This window comes from Pteropus medius, unplaced genomic scaffold (genome assembly GCF_902729225.1).
Source record: "Pteropus medius unplaced genomic scaffold, Ma_sr-lr_union100, whole genome shotgun sequence".
NCBI lineage: Eukaryota > Metazoa > Chordata > Mammalia > Chiroptera > Pteropodidae > Pteropus > Pteropus medius.
Window position 1 is genome coordinate 1,875,682 of NW_024355695.1, and position 22,266 is coordinate 1,897,947.

The following is a 22,266-nucleotide window of genomic DNA, read 5'->3' on the forward strand; positions in this document are numbered from 1 at the left end:
AGATTCATCTGAAGAAAACGTAGAGTTTCCTTGAGCCCCACCAGAGAAATTCTGAGTAAGTCTAGGATAGCACCCAAGAAAACCCATTTTAAACAAGATCTCTAACTTTCTCATACAGATAGTATATTAGTTTGCTAGGACTGTCATAACAAATTACCACAGATTGGGTGGCTTAAACAACAGAAATTTATTTCTCACAGTTCTGGATGCTAGAAGGCCAATATGAAGGTGTTGGCATGTTTAGTTTCTCCTGAGGCCTCTCTCCTTGGCTTGCAAATGGCTGTCTTATTTCTATGTCCCCGTATGGCCTTTTCTCTATGTACATACATCCCTAGTGTCTTCATATAATGACACCAGTCCTTGGATTAGGGCTCTACCTTTGTGACTTCATTTAATGTAAATTACCTCCTTAAAGTCCCTATCTCTACATACAGTAAACTTGAGAGTTAAGACTTCAACGTATGAATTGGGGGGAGGAATGCTAATACAATTCAGTTCATAACAGATAGTTTATAAACTTTACTTGGAGAAATAATGATGAGTGAAATGTGAAATATGGAATATAATCAGTCAGGAACTGCTATGCAGGAGCCATGGTACGAAGATTCTAGGCTATTTACAGGAAAAATTTCAAAAGTAGTTAAAATACCCCTTCTTTTATGAAAGTTCAAGGTAAAAGAGAAATTTTACACACACACATATACATACACACTCAAGACATTAACAAGGGTCAAATAAATACGATGACCATTAATTTATCATAAAATTCATTAAATTTACTTGACAGTAAAACAAGGCAACGGGTATAAACTGGGAATATTCTGGGTAAACCAGGCCTTCCGGTCATCCTATAGATACTTTCTTCTTAAATGTCAAGGGACAAAGCCAGTTTTAAAAAGTAGGCAGCAACCTAATCCATTTACTTTTAGTACACACTTAATAAAATGATTTTACTTTATAAAACATACATGCTACTTGAGAGAGTATATGTGTATTGGGGGTGTGGGGAGACGAGTCATGGTACATAAAACCATTATCACTTATTAATGCCTTAGCTTGAATTAGTTTTCTCTATTAACTTGAGTTCTCAGCTGAGGCCTGCTAGAAAAGATATAGAATAGGAATATTTTAATAAAGGGGCAAATGCTATAGATAAGGAAGCTGAGGCTCCAAGAGGTTAAAGGATTTGCCTAAGGTTATACAGCTCATAGGTTAAGAGGCTGTTTTCCAATCCAGGCCTTCTGCCTCCTATTCTGGTGTTAATATCTACCCATTGAGGGGAGGAAAAAAATGGTGTAGATGATAGAGGCTTTGTTCATCCCTCTTGCAACCAAATCAAAGTTGTGACAGAAACATGGAGCAAACAGTAAGCAAAGTCACCTGGGATCTAGATAAACAGAAGCATTATAACTAAGTAGAAAAATAATTAATCATCTTGCAACAGTAGAAGGTAGGAGGGGGTGAAGACACAAAGCTGTCTGGTCCAAATGGCTTAGTGGGACAGAGGCTACAACATCAGCAGCCAGCAGCTGCAGATGCCTCTTAAAGGGGCCATGTCTATGAGCGGACTTATGCGGTGATGGACCAGATCACTGTGAGCACCAGTGCTGGGTGGGCTGCACGGGGTCACCAGGGACTTAGAGAGGAATGCTGAGTTGTCAGAGTGAGGGCCAGAGGCAAGGCTCTCTCTCAGGCAGAAGGCCCAGCAGTATCCTTTGTACCTCTGTTGAGCCTTCCTCACTCCCAGTGTGCAGATGCAGCCCCACCATAGCCGAGATGTCATCAAACTGGATGACAGAGGTCACTTTGCTCAGAGGATTTCCTGAAACTCCACCTCCCCTAACTCAAAGCCCCACTCAAGCCACATCCAGGTGTATCCTTGGTGAGTCAGGTGCTACTTGTTGAGCAGAGCTAAGACTCACACTAGTGGTAGCTGGCCTCGTTTTCTGGTGTGGTTTCTTGAAGCAACTATAAGCACAGCATCTATGGATTGCTTGCTGAAACTTAACAGGTGGCCCCAGAGAGGCACAGGTAGAGGATAAACTTGGCCTGCAGCTCAGGACTGTACCACTGAACACCTACTATACAAAGCTGTGCTAATAAGACCAGGAGACATAGGAGCTTTGCTTAGTACATAGAAGGAGATACGGAAAGGTAGCCAAAATGGGAATACAAACAAGCAGAAACCATATGAGAGAACATAACAGAGATCCAGGAATAATGGAGTCAAGTAATTTAATGGATGCGGAGTTTAAAACACTGGTTATAAAGATGCTCGATGAACTTAGGGGAAGTGTAGATGAACTCAATGAGAACTTTAACAAAGAGATAAAAAACATAAAAATTTAAATGGAAATTATAAGAGAACCAGTCAGAAATGAAGAACACATAATCTGAGATTAAGAGTATATTAGATGGAAAAAAAACAGTGTGGATAAAGAAGAGGGTCGAACCACCCATATAGAGGATGAGGACACTCAATCATAATGGAAAGAATGAAGAAGCCAAGGCTATAATAATAATTTAAGGAGCCTATGGGACACTATTAAATGTAAAAATATTTGTGTTATAGAGGTACCTGAAGGAAAACAAGACGTCGAAGAGCTATTTGAAGAAATAATGATGGAAAACTTCCCTCACCTGGTGAAGGAAATAGACATGCAACCCCAGGAAACTCAGAGAGTCTCAAAAGAGGAACCCAAAGAGGCCCACACCAAGACACATCATAATTAAAATGCCAAAGGTTAAATATAAAGAAAATTTTAAAAGCAACTAGAGAAAAGCAGATAGTTACCTACAAGGGATCACCCATAAGACTGGCAGCTGATATCTCAAAAGAAACTATGCAGGACAGAAGGTCTTGGCACAAAACATTCAGTGTGATGAAAACCCAGGATCTACAACCAAGAATACTTTATCCAGAAAAGCTATCAGTTAGAGTTAAAAGACAGATAAAGAGCTTCCCAGACAAAAATAAGCAAAAGGAATTTATCACCACCGAGCCAGTATTACAGAAAATGTTGGGGGGACTTCTTTAAGAAGAAAAAGCATGTATCAAAAACAGGAATAAAGAATGGTAATAACTACATTCCCATCAACAAGTACCTCAAATGAAAAAGAATTAAGTGCTCCAACCAAGAGATAAAATGGCCAAATGGATAAGAAAACAAGACTCCTATATATGTTGCCTACGAGAGACTCACTTCATATTAAAAGACACACACATGCTAAAAGGAAGGGGATGGAGAAAGATATTGCCTTGATGGACCTGGAGGGCATTGCACTGAATGAAATAGGAAGGACAGAGAAAAACAAATATCGCATGATTTCATGTACATGTGGAATCTAAAGAACAAATAAACAACAACAACAAAAGCAGTAATAAGCTCATAGATATAGAAAATATTTTGAGGGCTACTAGATGGGGAGAGGGGTTGGGGAATGGAAAAAATGGCAAAGAGATTAAGAGGTACAAATGGATAGTTGCAGAATAGACATGGAGATATAGAGTGTAGCATAGGGATTATGGGTAATAATGTAATAAATATGTAAGGGAGAAAAGGGGTACTAGATTCAGTGGGGTGACCACTCTATGAGTTATGTGGATCTCTGATTACTAGGTTGTACAACTGAAACTGGTATACTACTGTATGCCACTAAAACTGAAAAAAGCTCATTGAATTGTACAATGTAAATATGAGCAACTAATTATCTATTATATTTCAATAAAGCTGAGAATTTTTTTTAAATAACATGAATAAAGAGTGGTAATAAATATTCCTATCTACGATACCTCAAATGGAAAAGAGTTAAGTGCTCCAATCAAAAGACAGAGAAGCTGGATAAGAAAACAAGACCCCTACATAAGCTGCCTACAAGAGACTCACTTCAGATTAAAAGACATACAAACTAAAAGGAAGGTGATGGAAAAAGATATTGCCTTGATAAACCTAGAGGGTAATGCGCTGAATGAAATGGTTCAGATAGAGAAAGTCATATGTCACATGATATCACGTACATGTGGAATCTAAAGAACAAAATAAACAACAGAAATGGAAATAAACTAATGTATATGGAGAATATTTTGAGGGCTACTAGATGGGAGGGGATTTGTGGGGGTGTGACAGTGAAAAAGGGCAAAGGAATTAAGAAGTACAAATGGATAGTTACAAAATAGACATGGAGATATAAAGTGTAGCTTAAGGAAGATAGTTAATAATGTTATAATAAATATGTAAGGGGTAAGAGGGGTACTAGCTTTAGTGGGGTGATCACTTTGTGAGTTATATAGATCTCTAATCACTATACTGTACAACTGAAACTAATATATTATTGTATGCTAACTATAATTTTAAAATTCATTGAATTGTACAACGTAAAAAGAAGCATCTACCCATTACACGCCAGGATCTTAAGGAAATAACAGTCCTACATGAATGTCAGGGATTCTGGGAAGTCAATGAACAGAATAAAAGCCAGGAGTAACTTGACATGTGTGGTAGAAGAATTATGTACCCCACCCTCAGCAAAGTTGTCTACATCCTAATCCCCAGAATTTGAGAACATATTAGGCTACATGGCAAAAGGAAAATAAAGCTGCAGATGGAGTTAATGTTGCTAATTCAGTGACTTTAAAATAGAGAGATTATCTTGGATCTGCTGTATAGGTCTAATACAATCAAAATAGTGCTTAATAGTAGAAGAAGGAGGCAGGAGAGTAGGTCAGAGTGATGCCACATGAGAAATATTTGACTGATCATTGTTGACTTTGAAGAATAGAGGTTAGAGCCGCAGCCAGGAAATGTAGCCTCTTGAAGCTGGATAAGAAAAAGAAACAGACTCTCCCTTAGAGCCTCCAGGAAGGAATTCAGCCCTGCTGACACCTTAATTTTTAGACCAGTGAGACCCATTTTAGACTTCTGACTCTGACCTTGATAAGTACACGCGTGCATGCACACACACACACACACACACACACACACACACACACACACAGCAGAGTTGAGGTTATTTATCTACTAAGGCAAATTTTGCCTACTTTGCTATTCTGTCCAACAGATAAAATCAGTAGACACTTTAGAAAATAGGGATTTAATATACTCTTCTCTCTTTTTATATAAATAACCTTGGAGAAGTTTTCTAATATTCAAAATCTGCATGAATAAATCACTCATTTGATAATTCTGCAATAGCTCATCTGATCCCTAGGACAGGTGCAAAGACTCCTCCTTCCCAGTAAATATGTCTGCAAAGAATCAGCATTTTTAAACTGGAATTTCAAATAAGGTAAATAAGGGAGATTGAAATAAAATGTTTCCCTTCCAGACAATTTTCCTCTGAACAAAACATCTCTTCCTATATGATTCAAGGATGATTTTGCCAGTGACTTGCACAAGCATAAAATTCTATTTACTCTGCATTCATTTTTCTATTACTTGATTCCATGGAGAAAGAAGTGTGTTAACCAATTACAGAGAAAGCTGACTTTAAAAGTGCTTTTTCAAATTGACAATTAGATTTTCAGGGTCATGGCTTCAACTGTGAATATATTGCACTGTCTCAGAGAGGGAACCTGAGCTGGGCTCTCACATAGAACACTGACAATGTCAGAATTCTAATAACTCTACAATTTTCACTACCTTGAGCACTATACCAAGAGTAATACCTTATCAATCCGTAAACCGATAGTCTAAAAGATTTATTTTCAACTGAATGTTAAACAATTGAATGACTGGATCATGAGGCTATGATTTTCATCAAACACAGTCTCTCACCAAAAAGAATGCAGTTCCTTCCAAGATCTCAGAAATTAATGTCTACAGCAGAGAAGAACAATTAGCCAATTCATAAAGGAGGGTTCGGTTGACATTTCCATTGCAAAGAGAAATTGTTTTTTAGCTTATTTAAGAATCTATAACTTACTTTCAAGCAAGACTAGCCTAATACAGAGTGTTCGTTCTTAGATAAATATTCCTTCTGTCTTAAGACATTGCGAATAGTCCAACCAGCGCCATTAGTACCATCAAAACCAACATTAAATTTGCAAAATCTACTTCTGTAGAATATTGTGATATCATCTGTCCAGCATAATGCTCTTTTCCCCTTTCTTCTTAAAACCAACCCTCCTTTCCTATGGAAAACTCATTCCTGAGGTTTAAGTGAGACCATCATCTCATAATCCCCACCCTCTAGACCACTTGAGTTGGCATGTGATCCATTCTACCCCTTCTATCTGGCCACTGTGGTTAGTTCAGAGATAGGTGCCTGAAGCAAGCTAGAACAATCAGAGTCTCCCCTAAGAGTTAATATATAAACTATAAGAGTGAACATTTTTTTCTATCTCAAGGACTGCAAGTTATAAGTGTCATATAAATCAAGAGCTGTTATGGCAATATTTCCAGCCATATGGAGAAAGTTTACCCAAGTATGCAACCATACAGAAGAAAGGCAAGTCAAGAAATGTAAAGAAAGATGGAGTAATATCCCTGATTACATTGTTTAAGCCCCTAAATCCAGACATGCCTGAAGTCACACAATCCCTGGACATCTCAAGTGAACTGATAAATTCATTTTTGCTTAAGCTAGCTTGAGTTGTGTAACTTGTAACCAAAATTATCCTAATACAGCTTCTCCTGTTTTATCCTCTTCACCACAGTAGTGGTTCTCAACCTTGGCTGCACATTAGGTTCACCTGGGGAGCTTTAAAATCCCAATGCCCAGGCTGCGCTTCAGACCAATTATAAGTCCCCAGAGATGAGACCCAAACATCAGCATTTTTAATGTTCCCCAGGTAATTCCAGTGTGCAGTCAAGGTTGAAATTCATGGTCCTAGAGAGCAAATGTCACTAGGTGAACTTTGGTGTTAGATCAATATTTCTCAAGCTTGAATGGGCATCAGAATTACCTGGGGCAGCTTTTTCAAAATACAAGCTCACAAGTTCCAGTCATGGGGATTTTAATTCAGTAGACCTATGGTAGGGCACAAGAATCCAACTGCCTTTTGAATATCTCAAGGTGACTGTAATGTGTAACCCACGTTTGAGAATAAACAGGAAAGAGTAGTTGAATCAAAAGTGGTTTGCCAGTAACCTATAAATACCGATAGCAAGCAATACATTGTAGTTTGGGGAGAGAATATAAAAATTCTACACATAAAATCTATTTTTATTTCTATTTCTGTATGTTTTGTAATGCTCACAATACTTTAAATCATTTTTATATGTAATTCCTTGTAAATACATGTATATTGGGATGCATACATTTTTAAAGGGATGCATGATCAAGTATGTTTGGAGAGAACTGGATTAGAGGTTGCCTCATAATTATACTTTGGCCTTAAGCACAGTTACCTGAGATGATAAGCATCTAATACCTTTGTCCAGACATGAACATGCTTTTTCCTACAAAACACAGCTTCATATAAATATAGTGATATCTATTAAATGACATATTATTTTTAAAAAGGAAGCCAAGAAATGTAGTACTAGATTAAGATTTAAAAGAAATGGGAATTCTGTGGCACCATGTTGTACCCTTTGATTTTTCAACTGGAAGTATAACTCTCCTCTACTGGTTTCCTTTGTATCCTCTTGGGAAACTTTTAAATTATCTTCTCCTCCTTTTAGGAAACTTAATTTTTTTTTTTTTCAGAAGTCCTGATTATGGCCTCTTCACGGCCATTCACAAACTGCTTGCTCTGGGAGAACAGAATCAAAGTTGATTGAGACTTTGATTTTTCCCTATTTTTTTCCTGTTTTCCCTGTAGCGTGATGTAAGATATTGCTCTCTAATTACATCTTCCAACCTTATCACATTCTTAATGCATGAGCAATTAACAGATAAATAATGTAACAAAACTCTGCATTTTCTATAATCCTTACCTGCTTCCCACAGCAAATTCAAAATTACTATGATTCAAAGGGATTAACTCTTTCCTACTAAAAAGTCTAAACATTACCATTTCTTAGATACAATGTTTCCCTCATTATCTTTGAGAGTGCCCTATTAAAAAGTAAATGGCCTTGAGAGGAATAAAAGATTAATAATTTAGTGAAGGAGAGTTTGAAAATACAAACCACATTTCAAAATGCCAGTTAGCTGAAAGCTGGGTCCCAAAAACAAGAGACTCAGAATAGATAAATTTTGACAGGAGGGTCAATATGGGGAATAATCTAGACTCAAGAGTAATAGAGCAGTGGGTCCCAAATCTGGCTTTATTTAAGTGTCACCAAGTGCCAGGTGACTGTTATACATGATTATTCCTGAACCCCACCCCCAGAGATTCCAAATCACTGGTTCTGGGAAAGAATCCAGGAAACTGTATTATTAAAAAAATAAAATAAAAACCCCGCTTGATAAATCAAGGATGAAATTGGATTTAAATCCACTGTTAGAGAGTACTGCCTAGAGAAGGTAGATATTCAGGGCATACAATGAAAGTTTTGGGTTCAGGTTGGCCATAAGAGAGAGAAGGGTCCTCACAGAGCTCAAAGACAAATCATTTGCTTGCAATATCACTAAGCTCAGACCAGATTGCAGATGTCAATGAATTAAAACATTGTTGATTTATTTTTATATGTTAAAAAGTTTCTTCGCTTAATCAATTTCAATTTAACAAATATTTATTTAGTATTTATTAGTTATAAGTCCCTGGGATGGATGTTATGATGAATATGAAGATAAATAAGTCAGTAAGTACCTACACTCCTGAGACTCACAGTACGTTGAAAAAGATAGGCCTTTATTCAAGTAAACCAAAGCTCTACTACAGACACAACCAACATGCCATTGGAAAAGAAGGGACAAAGGAATTTATTCCAATTAGAGGCCTCTGGGGAAGCCTTATAGAGTGCAGGTATACCTCATTTTGCTGTACGTCATTTTATTTTGTTTCACATATGTTGTAGTATTTACAAATTGAAGGTAAGGCCCTCCAACAGCAAAAAGATTACAACTCACTTTATTGAGATGGTCTAAAACTGAACCTGTAATATCTCTGAGGCACTCTTGTAATTATTATTTGACAAATATCTTCAAATGCAGGCAAAATGGGATAATTCTGGAGAATAAGGTAATATAAGCAAAAACCTGTACAAGAAAGGCAGAGTTGTCTTTCTTAGTTTAAGTTTAGATCATCTTATAAAATACTGTCATTTATGGAATAGAAGTCTGTGGATGGTAACTATTATGTTATGTAAAATAAAGTGAGGAATATAGGCAGAGATCATATTGTGGTCTCAAAGGAGACTGGACTTTATATTCAAGGGGGATCGATCCTGAGGAACAAAAAGACATGGTCAGATCAATTTTGTTTTTATTTTTCAGAAAATTATGCTGTCCTTGATGTGAAGGACAAAGAAAGAGGAAGACCAGTTAGGAGTGGAGTATAATAGTCCAGACCAAAGGAAATGAAGGCCTCACCATGAGTCATGGCACTGTGAGTAAGAAAATTATGAGACAACTAAGAAAGGAAAAGTTATATGTCTAGACGTTGCAGAAACATGGCGGAGTGAGAGACATCCCCAGATCTCTCCCCTTGAAATGACAAAGAGCTGAACATCTAAAACTGAACAAAAATCACCCAATCTGCACGCCAGCATGTCTGAGCGTGGGATCTGAATATAAGAGCTACCATAGGTCAGAAACCTGGGTGTTGGGCGGTGGACTGGGAGAAATAAAGAAGCTTCCTCTTGCAGCTCCGGAGTTCCCTATAGGAGGAGGGGAAGGAAAGAAGGTGTGGCGATCTCCCTGTAAAACCCTGCTTGAGAAAACTGTGAGCTCCCCGCGGCCAGCCAGCAGCAGTGCCCAGTCATCGGGGCAGAAAGCAGAGAAGTGGGACAGGACCGCAGAACAGCAACAGTTGATTTTTACTGGCGCCGGTTGCAAAACCGAGGCTGAGCCACAGCCCCCAACTCCCAACCCAGAAGGCTAGAGAAAGATAAAAAAGGCATCCAAATATGAAAGGAAGAAGTCACACTGTCACTATTTGCAGATGACATGATTCTCTATATAGAAAACCCTAAAGACTCCACAAGAACACTACTAGAAACAATAAGCAAATACAATAAAGTTTCTAGATACAAAATCAATGTTCAAAAATCCATAGTGTTCCTATACTCTTATAACAAAGTGTCAGAAAAAGAAGTGGAAAAAATAACTCCTTTTGCAAATGCAACAAAATGAATAAAATACCTAGCAATAAATTTAACAAAACATGTGAAGGACTTTTATAATGAAAACTATAAGACCCTATTAAAAGAAATCAAAGAAGATATAAATAAATGGAAAGATATTCCATGTTCTTGGATTGGAAGTATTAACATAGTTAAAATGATCTTATTGCCCAAAGCATTATACAGATTTAATGCAATCTCCATCAAAATCTCAACGGCATTTTTTAAAGAAATAGAACAAAAAATTATCAGATTTGTATGGAAGCACAAATGACCCCGAATCCCCAAAGCCATCCTGAGAAAAAAGAACGAGGCTGGAGGCATCACTCTGCTTGACTTCCAATTATAATACAGAGCGATAATAATCACAAAGGCATGGTATTGGCAACAAAACAGACACACAGAGCATTGGAATAGAATCGAGGGTCCAGAAGTAAACCCACGTTTATATGGGCAAATAATTTTCCACAAAAAAAAAGCCAAAAGCATACAGTGGAGAAAGAAAAGCCTCTTCAATAAATGGGGCTGGAAAGCCACCTGCGAAAGAATGAAACTAGACTGTTTTCTCTCACCACACACAAAACTTAACTCAAAATAAATTAAGGACCTGAAACAATAAAATGCATAGAAGAAAACATAGGAACTAAACTCATGGATCTTGGACTTAAAGAGGATTTTATGAATTTGATCTCTAAAGCAAGGGAAGTAAAAGCTAAAATCAATAAATAGGACTACATCAAACTAAAAAGCTGATGCTCAGCAAAAGGTAAAGAGACAAGGTAAAGAGACAACCATCTGAATGGGAAAATATATTTGCAAGCAACACTTCCGATAAGGGCCTAATATCCAAAATATACAAAGAACTCATACAACTCAATAACAACAAAAATAGAAACAATCCAGTCAAAAAATGGGCAGAGGACCTGAACAGACACTTCTTCCTAGAAGACATACAAATGGCCAACAAATATTTGAAAGAATGCTCAACATCACTAGCTCTTAGGGAAATGCAAATCAAAACCACAATGAGATACCACTTCACAGCTCTTAGAGTAGCTATAATCAACAGGACATGTAATAACAAATGTTGGAGAGGATGCACAGAAAAAGAAATCCTTATACACTGCTGGTGGGACTGCAAATTGGTACAGCCACTATGGAAAACAGTATGGAACTTCTTCAAAAAAACAAGAATTGATCTACCATGTGATCCAGCAATCTCTCTACTGGGTATTTACCCCAAAGACTTGAAAACTCATATCCATAAAGATAATTGCTGACCAATGTTCATAGCAGTATTATTCACAGTGGCCAGGTCATGGAAGCAACCAAAGTGTCCTATGATAGATGATTGTGTATATCATCTATGATAGATGATATACACAATGGAATAATACTCGGCCATAAGAAGAGATGAAATATTGTCATTTGTGACAACATGGATGGACCCCGAGATAATCATGCTAAGCAAAATAAGCCAGAAAGACAAAGTTGTAAATCACATAATATCACTTATGGTTTATAGACCTAAAAGCAACAAAGGAACAGGACAAACAGAGACTCATGGACATGGACAATAGACTAGTGGTTACCAGAGGGTAGGGGTAGGGGAGGGTGGAGGAGGTAGACTTGGCAAGAGGGTCAATTATAGGGGGGTAAGTGTAGGGTGAAGTGGGTAAAGGGGATCAAATATATGGTAGCTGAAGGAAACCGAACTTTGGGTGGTAAAGACACAATAGAATATACAGATGTCAAATTATAATGTACATCTGAAAATTATATAATTGTATTAAACAATGTTACCCCAATAAATTTAATTTTTAAAAAATGTCATATGTCTACTAAATTAATTGTGATGTTGGAAAAGAGTAAATGATGGTAAAAAAAATTAACGATATATTTTACTCAAAACTTTTAGTCATCCATTGGTTATAGTGCCTAGTAAATTAGGAGAGGGAAGAGTAGAGGACGTCCACTAAAACTCTTCTTTATAAAAATAATTCTAAACCATAGAAATGCTAAAACTACAGGAAAAAAAGTAAATAGGTTACTTTATTACCACACCTTTTTTGGAGGAGGGGTTTGTGAAGAATTAGCCACCTAGATGGCCAATGTTATTCATTTGAGTTACTTAACTCCTTTCTTTGGGCTGTTTGTAAATGATAAATCTCCTTTCAAAAGACAAAGTTTCAATTTGTTTTTCTGGACAAGATAGGGTAACAGGGATTGGATTATCCTCTCATTTGACACTCCCAAAACAGTCACAATGAGAAACAAAAGTTTTTAAGACATAAGACACCATACAACAAAGAACAATGATCCCCAAAACAAATAATTGTACTAGTTTATTACTGGAAAAGAGTTTCCAGTACACATACAGGGTGCAGGGAGAGAAAAATGGAGGCGGATCCTAATGATTCCCTGAGTTAGAGAGGAAGAAACTGAAAGTACAAGAAGAACAAGAATAGAGTTTTCCGGACAAATGATCAGAGAAGAGAGAGCGGGAGAGAGAACCCTAGAGCTTGACAAAACATCCCACCCTGGAGCTTGACAAAGTATACCTCTACAGTATTCAGCAGAATACTGATCAGAACATGAATGTGAGGAAGCTAGCAAAGCATAAGAAAAGAACCACCAGACAGGATTAGAGAGAACAGTAGCCAGCATTCAGATAGGGCTAAGAAAAAAGCCTGCTACCATGAGCTAGATTGAAAAATCTCAAGTAGAGTGGTCATCAAGAACTGTGAAGGGTCCGGGATTTTATCCTACTTGTAAACTAAAAAGATAAAACATACGGTTTCATGGATATTGAGAGATGAAAGACTCCTGGGTCAGAGGCAAAGGACATTATTGTTCATAGCACAGCAAGCAAAATGAGAATTTGCATATTTATTTGCTTTGGTCCTCTGCTGTAAACTGAAAGTATGCATCCTCCCAGAATTCATATGTTAAAGCCTAACCTCCAATGTGATGGTATTAGGAGGTGGGGCCTTTAGGAGGTAACTAGGTTTAGATGAGGGTGGACCCCATAATGAGATTAGTGTCTACCTTTTAAGAGTAAACACCAGGACTTTGCAGAAACATGCGGAGTGAGAGATGTCCCCAGATATCTCCCTCTGAAACAACAATAAGCTAAACATCTAAAACTCAACAAAAAACACCCAAGCTGCACACAAGCATGTCTGAGGGTGTGATCTACGCATAGGAGCTACCACAGGTCAGAACCCTGGGTGCTGGGCAGTGGACTGGGAGAAATAAAGAAACTCCCTCTTGCTGCTGCTGGAGCTCCCTGCAGGAGGAGGGGGAGGGGAGAAGGTGCGGTGATTTCCATGAACAGCACTGCTTGGGAGTGCTGTGAGTCCACGCATCTGGGGGAAGGGCCCAGTCATCAGGGCGGAGAGCAGAGAAGCAGAGTAGGACTGCAGAGAAAAAATAATTGATTTTTGACAGCCATGGTTGCAAAACAGAGGCTGAACCAAAGCCCAGAACTCCCAAAGAAGAGGGCACTTCCTCCCATAGCCTCCAAGACTAATCACCGTGGAGCCCCAGGGGAATCTGAGCAAACAGCCGAGACTGTCGCTGAAACTGACAGGGACTGAAACTGAGGGTAGCAAGCATGGTTAAATATCTACAAGAAAATAAAAAAGGCGTTATTACAGTTTATATAAAGCGGGGATCTAAGTGGCTTAGATGCCACCAACTGGAAACCAAAAGAAAAGTGCCTTCTTTGTAACAGGCTAAAGAGAGACCTTTATATAATAAATCTCCTTTCTGGGAAACAATAGAATATACTTCCATTAATGCCCAGGCGGAAAATTGTCCATTAAACACCATGAACAACCAAAGTGCAAAGGAATCTCAGAAAGAGAAAAATCTCCAGAAAATAAGCTTACAGACATAAAAATATGTGACTTAAATGACAGAGAATTCAGGATGGTACTTCTGAAAAAAAACTCACTGAGATCCGAAATTAATCATATCAACAATTTCAGGAATTGGAAAAACAACTACATGAGCAGAATGAGATCTTTACCAAGGAGACTGAAACCTCAAAAATGATCGAATGGACCTTCTGAAGATAATAAGTAAGTAAGTAAGTAAGTAAGTAAGTAAGTAAATAAAACCCACTGCAAGAGTTGAAAAATGAAATAGCAAGCTTGAGAAATAGAGTTGACCAAATGTAGGAAATGATCAGTGGTACTGAAGACAGAAATCTAGAAATAAATCACAAGGAAGAAGAGGGAAACCAAAGAATGAAAAATAATGAAAGACAAATACAAGAAATAGCCGATACCATCAGGAGAGGAAACATAAGAATAATGGGCATTATAGAAGGCAAGGAAAAGGAGCAGGGCCTAGAAAGCATCTTCAGACAAATAGTTGATGAGAATTTCACAAATTTAGGAATGAGCTGGAGATAGGAATTCAAGAGGTCAACAAAATGCTCAATTTTCTCAGCCTAAAAAGGCTCACCAAGATACATTGTATTAAAGTTATCAAAAATTAACAAGAAAGATAGAATTCTCAGGGCAGCCAGGGAGAAGAAAATGGTAACTTATAAAGGAAAACTCATTAGACTATCATCACATTTCTTAGCGCAAACCATACAAGCAGAAAAGAAAGGAATCAAATATTTAAACTATTAAATGAAAGGAACTACCAGCCTATAATAATGTATCCATCTAAGTTCTCCTTTAGATATGAAGGAAAAATTAAGAAGTTTCCAGACATACAAAAATTACGGAAATTCTCCACTACGAGGCTTGCACTATAGGAAATACTGAAAGGAGTCAGTTAACCTAAAACAAAATGACAAAATAAAAAATACATAATTAAGAGTAAAATTATTATCAGGCAAATAGAAGCAGAGGAGTACAAACCATACTAAGAACAGGGCATTATATGCTTAAATTATAAGAAGAGAATTGATATAGCAAGATAGTAATGAACGTTCAGCATACATAGGGACAAACTGAGATAGCAATGACTGAAAAGGGAAGGATTCAAAGATCCAAACTCGCAAAGGTGAATGGCAATAAGGCACGTAAAGAAGAAAATAGACAACTATATACATATATTACTATCCTATACGTATTTGTAATGGTAACCACACAAAAAAGATTCAGAACTGAAGTATATAACATAAACAAGAAGGACCAGAGGGAAAACCCACAAAAGTCAAATATAATAAAGAAAACGGAAACACAAAGACAAGGAAGCAATGGAAACACCAAGCTACCAGAAAGCGAAAGATAAAATGGCTATAAGAGACCTCATATTTCAATAATTACCCTAAATGTGAATGAACTGAACTCACCAATAAAAAGGCACAGAGTTGCAGAATGGATCAAAAAACAAAAGCCAACCATATGCTACCTCCAGGAGACACATCTCAGCTCCAAAGACAAATATAGACTCAAAGTGAAAAGGTGCAAAAATGATATTTCAAACAAATGGCATTCAGAGAAAAGCGAGACTAGCAATACTAATATCAAATGAAATAGACTTCAGAATAAAAAAGGTAAAGAAAGATACTGAGAGACACTTCATAATCATAAAGGGAATCATGCACTAAGAAGACATAACACTTATTACTATCTATGCTCCCAGTAAGGGAGCCCCGAAATCTGTGAAGCAATTACTAACAGAACTAAAGTGGGAAACATGCCAAAACATTATCGTAGTAGGGGACCTAAATACCCCATTATCAGACATGGACAGATCATCCAAACAGAAAATCAATAAGGAAATAACATCCTTAAATGACACATTAGACCAACTGGACATAATTGACATTCACAGAGCCTTCCATTCCAAAACAGCTACTTATACATTCTTATCTAGAACACATGGAACATTCTCAAGAATCAACCACATATAGGGACACAGAGATAGTCTCAACAAATATAAAAGGGTTGAAATCATACCAACCATATTCTCTGATCATAATGCTTTGAAACTAGAGATTGACTGCTGAAAGAAATCAGAAAGAAACACAAATACATGGAGATTAAACAACATGATACAGAAGAATAACTGAGTCAAAGAAGAAATAAAAAGAGAGATCAAGAGACACATAGAAATGAATGATAATGATAGAACAACATATCAAAACTTTTGGGACATGGCAAAAGCAGTCATAAAAGGAAAGTTCATATCATTACAGGCTTATTTCCAAAAACAAGAAACCCAAATAAACAACCTATCACTTCATCTCAGAAAAACTAGAAAAGGAAGAACAAATGAAGCCTAAAGTCAGTAGAAGAAAAGAAACAATCAAAATTAGAGCAGAAATAAAGAAAATTGAAAACAAAACAAAACAAAAAGATAGAAAAAATAAATGCAACAAAGAGCTGGTTCTTTGAGAAGGTTAATAAAATTGACAAACCCTTGGCTAAACTCACTAAAGAAAAAAGAGGACACAAAATAAATAAAATCAAGGATGAAATGGGGGAAATTATGACAGACACCACAGAAATACAAAGGATCATACAAGAATACTATGAAAATTTATATAACACCAAATTTAAGTACCTAGAAGAAATGGACAAGTATTTAGAAAAATACAACCTTCCTAGACTGAATCAAGAAGAACTGAAAAATCTAAATAGACCAATCAGCAGTATGAAAATTAAAACAATCATCAAAAACCTATCAAAAAGTAAAAGTACTGGACCAGATGGCTTAACCAGTGAATTCTACCAAACATTCAAAGATTTAATACCTATTCTCCTCAAATTCTTCTAAATAATCGATGAAGAGGCAATACTTCCCAACACATTTTATGAAGCCAGTATTACCCTGATGCCAAAACCTGGAAAAGATAACACAAAAAAAGAAAACTACAGACTAATATCTCTCATGAACACAGATGCAAAAATCCTAAATAAGATACTAATGACACTATCTTATTTAAGATACTCCTAAATAAGTTACGACCGAATACATCAACATATTAAAAAGATTATACACCACGATCAAGTGGGCTTCATTCCAGGGGCACAGGTATAGTTCAACATATGCAAACCAATTAATGTGATACATCACATGAACGAATTAAAAACAGGAATCATACAATCATATCAATTGATACAGAAAAAGCCTTCAAAAAGATACGGCATCCATTTATGATCAAAACACTTAATAAAATCGATATAGAAGAAAAGTACCTTAACATAATAAAGGTCGTCTATGACAAACCTTCAGCCAACGTTATACTTAGTGGTGAAAAACTAAAAACCTTCCCTCTAAGATCAGGAACAAGGCAAGGCTGTCCACTATCGTCAGTGTTATTCAATATAACGTTGGAGGTCCTAGTGAGTACAATCAGACAACAGAAAAATATAAAAGGCATCTAAAAAGGAAATGAAGAAGTCAAACTGTCACTATTTGTGAATGACATAATTCTCTATGTAGAAAACCCTAAAGAATCCACAAGAACACTACTGGAAACAATAAGCAAATACAGTAAAGTCTCTGGATACAAATCGATGTTCAAAAATCCATAGCATTCCTATACTCTAATAATGAAGTTTCAGAAAAAGAAGTGGAAAAAATAATTCCTTTTGCAATTGCAACAAAAAGTATAAAATATTTAGGAATAAATTTAATGAAACAAGTGATAGACCTATATAATTAAAACTACAAGTCCCTATTAAAAGAAATCAAAGAAGATACAAAGAAATGGAAAGATTGTAAGAATCAACATAATTAAAATTACCATATTCCCTAAAGTATTATAAACATTTAATGCAATCTCCATCAAAATCTCATTGGCGTCTATGGTCATGCCGCCCTGAACAAGCCTGATTCTGTCTGATCTCAGAAGCAAAGCAGGGTTGGTCCTCGTTTGTACTTCGATGGGAGACCACCTAGGAAGACCAGGTGCTGTAGGTGTAAAAAATAAAAAAAAATAAGGAATTATAAACTGACAATCTGTGACGTCAACGAAGGATTGCCTTGCCTAAAATAAAATAAAATAAAAAAGATACTAAAAACAATCTCTTCGGCATTTTTAAAAGAAATAGAACCAAAAAAAAATCATCAAATTTGTATGGAAGCACAAAAGACCACAATTGCCAAAGCGTTCCTGAGAAAAAAGAACAAGGCTGGAAGCATTACGCTGCGTGACTTCAAGTTATACTATGAAGCGACAGTAATCAAAATGGCATGGCATTGGAAGCAAAACACACACAGACCAGTGGAACAGAATCTAGAGTCCAAAAATAAACCCATATTTATATGGGCAAATAATTTTCGATAAAAAAAAGTCAAAAACATAGAGTGAAGAATGGAAAGTTTCTTCAATAAATGGTGCTAGGAAAACTGGAAAGCCACCTGCAAGAGAATGAAACTAGACTGTTGTCTATCACCACACACCAAACTTAACTCAGAATGGATTAAGGACCTGAAAGAAGACCTGAAACAATAAAATGTATAGAAGTAAATATAGGAACTAAACTTAAGCTCCTTGAACTTAAAGAGGATTTTATGAATTTGACCTCAAAGGTAAAGGAAATAAAAGCTAACATAAATGAATGGGACTACATCAAACTAAAAAGCTTCTGCTCAGCACAAGAAACCATCAACAAGGTAAAGAAACAACCATCTGAATGGGAAAATATATTTGCAAACAATGCCTCCGATAAGGGCCTAATATCCAAAATATACAAAGAACTCATACGACTGAATAACAACAACAACAGCAAAAACAAAACAAAAAACAGCAACAACAAAAAAACCCCACAAATGATCTAATCAAAAAATGGTCAGAGGATCTGAACAGACACTTCTTCCTAGAGGACATATAAATGGCCAACAAATATATGTAAAGATTCTCAATATTGCTAGCTATTAGGGAAATGCAAATCAAAACCACAATGAGATATCATCTCACAGCTGTCAGAATAGCTATAATCAACAGGACAAGTAATAACAAATGCTGGAGAGGATGTGGAGAAAAAGGAACCCTCATACACTGCTGGTGGGACTGAAAATTGGTACAGTCCCTATCTAAAACAGTATGGAGGTTCCTCAGAAAACTAAGAATTGATCTGCCATATGATCCAGCAACCCTTCTACTGGGTATTTACCCCAAAGACTTGAAAACTCATATCCAAAATATATTAGCATACCAATATTCATAGCAGCATTATTCACATAGAAGGACATGGAAGCAACCAAAGTGTCCTACGACAGATGATTGGCTAAAGAAGCTGTGGTACATATATACAATAGAATATTACTCAACCATAAGAAGAGATGAAATACCGCCTTTTGTGACAACATGGATGGACCTTGAGATAATCATGCTAAGTGAAATAAGCCAGACAGAAAAAGTTGAAAATCACATGATATCACTTATATGTGGGATATAAACCTAAACACAACAAATGAACAGGACAAACAGAGACTCATGGACATGGACTATAGACTAGTGGTTACCAGAGGACTATAGACTAATGGATACTAGTGGGGTGGGGAAGGAGGCGGGAGGTAGACAGAGTAAAGGAGGTCAAATATAGGAGGATGGGGGAGGGTGAAGTGGGTAAAGGGGATCAAATATATGGTATCTGCAGGAAACTGGACTTTGGGTGGTAAACACACAATAGAATATACAAATGTCAAATTATAATGTACACCTGAAAATTACATAATTGTATTAATCAATGTTTCCCCAATAAACTTATTTTTTTAAAGGATACACTAGAGGGCTTGCTTCCTCTTTTTCCCTCTGCCATACAATGATACAGTGAGAAGACTGTCATCTGCAAGTTAGGAAAAGGGCTCTCACCAGAACCAAACCATGCTAGTACCTTGGTCTTAGACTTCCAAGCCTCCAGATTATGGGAAATAAATGTTTGTTGTTTAAGCCACTTAGTCTTTAGTTATTTGTTATATTAGCCCGAGAAGATTAAGATACTTCCCCTTGTCCATTAGTCCCATAGAGGTAATTTAATATAGGCCCAGGTAAACATTACACATGCAGTGAATTTCTATCACAGCTGAAGAACACCAACCTTGGGTAAGTCCTCATTTTTATAGTGAGTAATAAGCCCATATGTCCCTAAGGGAGTACTAACAAGTCGGAAAGGTAACATAGGAAATTGTGACCACCCATGAAGCATGTAGGAACAAGATGGTGGAATCACCTGAAACATGGGTCTTGGAAGTTCTGAGGATGGGGAAGGTCCATAGCATGGCTCAAAGGTACCTAGCCCAGGAGCAAGAAGTGACTCTTAAATAGATCAAGGAGAGGTGGCACAGCATAATGGCAAATCATATCATCTGTAAAATGAGGATGCTAATATTTACCTTGCAAGGCTACTGTGAGCCTTAATGAAAATATATAGCAAGAACCATGCCTGGCATAGAGCTGATATTAAATGATAGCTAGCTGAAGACAAAGAATAGAGAAGGAAGTATATATGGTACCAATAACTAACTAGAATTCTTAACACTAAGGTACAGTGGAAAGAAAGAGTGTTTTACATTGAGGAAGACCTGGGCTTGTACCATTTGCTGTGCAACCTGGGGAAAGTTATCTCCCTTCTTTGTTCCTCCGTTATCTCATCTACAAATAGGTGAAAATTCTACATTGCAAGATTTAGAAATAACGTATAAAATGTACTGTTGCCTGGTATGTCTTAATAACTAATAGCTATTATTTTTATTATTATTAATTTAATTGTTATATTTGCTTTAAACTATCCTCAGGCAAAGCTGCCACAGTGTGGGAGATTGCTTTATCACTCTTCAGCCCTTTGGCTGAAAACACAGAAAACAGAACTACGGCTGATAGACATTTGTCTCCCATGGTTAGCAGGAGAAACAAGAGGCCAGGAAGCTCCATCCAGAGCTACAAAGAATTCAGATGAATTACAAAAACTAGTGTCACTAGCTACCTTAATAACAAAATAGAACATTCTGCTGTAAGTTTCTTCATCAGCCTTCATAACAAGTATTAGCAGAATTTCTACACTTAAACATACACCAAGTTCCTATTAATAGCTACCTGAGCTTTTATTTCTTTCTCTTTTTTTCTACAAGAAACTCACTTTTTTATTTTTCAATTTATTTATTTATTTTTAATTGAAGAAATGATTTAAATTCTCCCCCCCACACACATCTATCTCTCCCCTCCCTCTTCCTCCTATCCTCTGGTAACTGCTAGACCATTATCCATGTCCAAGGGTCTCTATTTGTTTGTCCTGTTCATTTGTTGCTTTTAGGTTTATATCCCACATATAAGTGATATCATGTAATTTTCGACTTTTTCTGTCTGGCTTATTTTGCCGAGTATGATTATCTCAAGGTCCATCCATGTTGTTGCAAATGGTAATATTTCATCTCTTCTTATGGCTAAATAATACTCCTTTGTATATATGTAGCACCAGTTCTTTAGCCAGTTATCTATCATAAGACACTTCACCTGTGAATTCTACCAAATATTCCAAGATGATTTAATACCTATTCTCCTCAAATTCTTCCGAAAATTTCAAAGAAGAGACAATACTATCTAACTCATTTTACTTGACCAATATTACCCTGATACCAAAACGTGGTATACATAAAACAAAAAAAGGAAAACTGCAGACCAATATTTCTCATGAACACAGATGCAAACATCCTAAATAAGATACTAGCAAACCAAATGCAGCAACATATTAAGAAGATTATACACCATGATCATGTGGGCTTCATCCCAGGGACACAGGGATGGTTCAACATACGTGAATTGATTAATGTGGTATATCACAGAAACAAATTTAAAAATAAGAATCATATGATCACATTAATAGATCCAGAAAAAGCCTTTGAACAAATACGGCATCCATTTATGATCAAAACTATTAAGAAAATCAGTATAGAAGGAAGATGCCCTAACATAATAAAGACCATATATAACAAGCCCTCAGTTAACATTATATTTAATGTTGAAAATCTAATAACATTTCCTCTAAGATCAGGAACAAAACAAGGATGTGCACTATTGCCACTGTTATTCAATATAACATTGGAAGTCCTAGCAAGTGCAATCAGGCAAGAGAAAGATATAAAATGCATCCAAGTAGGAAACGAAAAATTCAGACTC

At 36.6% G+C, this 22,266-nt stretch overlaps 1 pseudogene; it reads left to right on the top strand.

Annotated features, from left to right (window-relative positions):
- The first annotated feature begins 17,949 nt into the window (after positions 1-17,949).
- LOC120599896 (uncharacterized) lies at positions 17,950-18,068 on the top strand (annotated as a pseudogene).
- Positions 18,069-22,266: the final 4,198 nt, after the last annotated feature.